The 3,324-nt window shown below is 40.3% G+C and overlaps 1 long non-coding RNA gene across 1 annotated transcript; it reads left to right on the top strand.

Annotated features, from left to right (window-relative positions):
* Positions 1-2,155: 2,155 nt before the first annotated feature.
* On the top strand, positions 2,156-2,958 carry LOC143418326 (uncharacterized). Its single transcript, XR_013098271.1, has 2 exons — positions 2,156-2,225; positions 2,315-2,958. It is a non-coding gene; the product is annotated as an uncharacterized LOC143418326 (long non-coding RNA).
* Positions 2,959-3,324: the final 366 nt, after the last annotated feature.

The raw sequence follows: 3,324 nt of genomic DNA, 5'->3' as shown, positions 1-3,324 counted from the left end.
ATTAACATTTTAAATGCCTTCATCATTTCAAAAGGTAACACAAAATTAGCTGCCTTTCTAGAAAAAACACGAAAACTTTTCAGAATTACCTCAAAGTTTTGTGAGTATACAAAACTGTTTACTCCTTCCGCTCCCAGGCTTCTAGACTTCTGATTAACCAACATTTCTACACTGTTTGTTACACTAGGATTTGGTTCTTGACAGCATTTGAGTTTACATGTGGACGGAGATATTTTTTCAAGACTGCAGCATGGATGGGATTTTTTTTATTTTTTTAACTAAAATGGGAAATCTCCATTTTCAAAAATATCTGTGTACGTGTGGACGGATTCTTGTTATGACTTGCGTGTGTGTCAGCCACCAGAATTAACATATCTCACAGTGGCAATCCCAGCTTGCTAAACTCTGACTGTTGCAGCAATTAGCCACTGTAGCAATGACTAGCAGTGTAACACAAACACTATTGTGCTCTCTCGGTGAGATTTCATGAGCTTGTTAAGCCACTAACAACCCAGTGTCCTCTGCCACATTCCAAATCCGACCGATAACAGCCACTTTCTCCCGACTATGTGCACTTTGTTAGACTATTTTTTAGCTATAGTCGTGTAGCTAATACCAACACTAGTGATGTGTCCTGTGTGTCGAAGCTTCGAATCGTGCGTCGGGTAATCGCGGGGGCGTTTTTCTGAAGCGCATATCGAGGCTTGCTTTGATTACGTATGCAGTGACGTTCGAGGCCTCGCGGGCAGTCCGTACCACGTGACTGATTCAGGGACTGGTTCACCGGTTCGCGCCAGATTCGAAATAACATGGGCAGGAAAACAGCTGATTCCCCATCACACCGTGTTGTGGAATTGGATTACGTATGTGCTACATAGTTACTTGTGCATTTCTTCTTCGATGGAACCAGCAAGGAAGAGATGTTTTTTTTTTTTTTTTTTTTAATTTTGTCTCTCCTAATAAAGTATGCACACAGTAATAAATATCACAAATGATAAACACCAAAATATAAATAAACAACACTACACATCCTATAATCTGATTTCTGTCTTTTAGTTTATTAAAAAGTGAAGCACCAAACACTAGTTTGTGTCATTATCCAGATGTACATAAGGTTTACATATCATTATAATCAAAGAGTCCGCTTCACTTGAATTGTCCACTTGATGGCGCAGTAGAGCAAATGAATCATCACAATGCTTCGAACCATGAGTCGACCAATTGGATGGAAAGCTTCAGTTCATCATGAGGCTTCATCTCACCATCACTAACCAACACTAGCTAGCAGTGTAAAAAGAAAAGGAAAAAGTGCATTTTGGTGCATGCTGTACGAAAAGCATTACAGATAACTTTTTTCCCAGCACGCAACAAAATAATTCTGTGAAAACATCCCCAAGTAAAACAAATGTATTTAATTTACTTATCTTCTCACTATGCCCACTAACGCAGTGCCAAAGGTTGCATGTGGCTTAACAGTCTTCCAGAAACTGGCGGTCAATTGCGCTCTCCTTGAATAATGTTGTTGTATAAAGGCCGCGCTTATGTGATTGTCCAATCATATTTAGTTGCTGTCTTTGAATATATTACATCATTTCCGTTGGTGGTCAAACATGATTACAATGGTTTTAGTATACTAATTTAGTCATTTTATATCAATGCAAGAAAAATGAGTAGTTTCAGTATTGTTTATAATTACGTAAATGGTACTTTATTCAATAATGTAAATAAGAGAAACATGAAAGGCTTGTGTAGCATTAACTAAATTCATTTGTGCAAATCCAAAAGCCTGCCAATTACCATTTTTTCAGTGTAGTGTTGGTAGCATCTGACTATTAAATTCAATTTTATATGACTTTCATATGACTGTTTATATGACTTTTCTTCTAAATGTTAGTATTTTTAGTATTTATTTATTTATTGTCATTGTCAAGAACAATGAAATTGCGTTTGGGGCTTCCATACAACCCAAAAAAAAGAAGAAAATAATAAATACCCCTTAAAACCCAAGTGTACATATTTAACCCAGTGTGACTCCAATGCAATAAGACAATCCTTAGCAATAATGTTCGTAGAAATTCAGACAAAGACCTGAGAAACATGACAAAATACAACAATGCAACCCATTCAATATTATTGTACTGTGAGATATGATATCAGTCAACAGGATTCGCAGGGAAATTCCTCAATCCACTAGACAGACAGATCGCAATGTATTCACCACTCAGGTATGTTGCAGGTCTTTTGTGGTTCTATGTTTATGTGTTTCATTGTGTGTAAAAGGGCTATGAAAATAACAATTTATCTTATTTCTTAGGTGTTTTCAACCTCTGCTGCCACGCTGACGGCGTATGCGGCCAAACGGAAGAAGACAGTCTATATTCTTAGCAGCATGCACAGCGTGGTTCAGACTGATAACACCACCAAAAGGAAGCCAAACACTGTCACCCTTTACAACAAAACAAAGTGTGGCGTGGATGTGATGGACCAGATGGTTCGGGAGTACACTGTCCGCAAAGGAACACGGCGCTGGCCAGTCGCCGTGTTTTATAACATGATTGACATGGCAGCACTGAATGCACATGTGCTGTATCAAGCATGCACCGGGACGAAGGAAAGACGGGTGGACTTCCTGGTGGCGCTTGCAACAGAGTTGGCTCACTCTCATGTAGCTGCGAAGAAGGCAAGAAAAGATCAGTTGCTTCGGGCAGAACCCTCCACACCTAGCCCTGGAAAAAGAGCCACGTGTCAGGTCAAACACAAATGCAAGAAAAATCAGGCCACTGTGCGATGTGTTCACTGCAAAAGATACACATGTGGTAAATGCAGACTACAGGTACCATGGCAGTGCCAGGATTGTGAGTGATTGCTGACAATGTTGAATTATTTGTAAATATGTGTACAAATGGTTGGTTTTTTGTACTGTTTTTATCAATAAATGTCAGCAACAAAGGACATACACCCATGTGTGTTGATTTCTCCCCAAGATGGCAAACTGAAACACTCCACTCCCCCACCCCCACTCCCCTCCCTCCAGAATTCCTACTTAACAGCCTAATATACATATGAATGACTAGCCAATTTAGCTTCCACTTCCACCATTTGACTGCTCTCCGGGTTTTATAGGTAGAAAGGTAGAAGCCTGGGGATGCTAGTGTTAAGAAGTTGGATATGGTTATTGTCCGTGAGAGGGGGGCAGAGAGTTCAGGAGCCTCACAGCCTGTGGATACAGGCTGTTGGCCAGTCTGGATGTTCTGGCCTGTATAGACCTGTACCTTCTCCCTGAGGGCAGCAGATGGAAAAGGTGGCGCGCAGGGTGATGTTGGT

The sequence above is a fragment of the Maylandia zebra genome, linkage group LG4, assembly GCF_041146795.1.
Source record: "Maylandia zebra isolate NMK-2024a linkage group LG4, Mzebra_GT3a, whole genome shotgun sequence".
NCBI lineage: Eukaryota > Metazoa > Chordata > Actinopteri > Cichliformes > Cichlidae > Maylandia > Maylandia zebra.
This window is presented reverse-complemented; position numbering and strand designations above follow the sequence as displayed.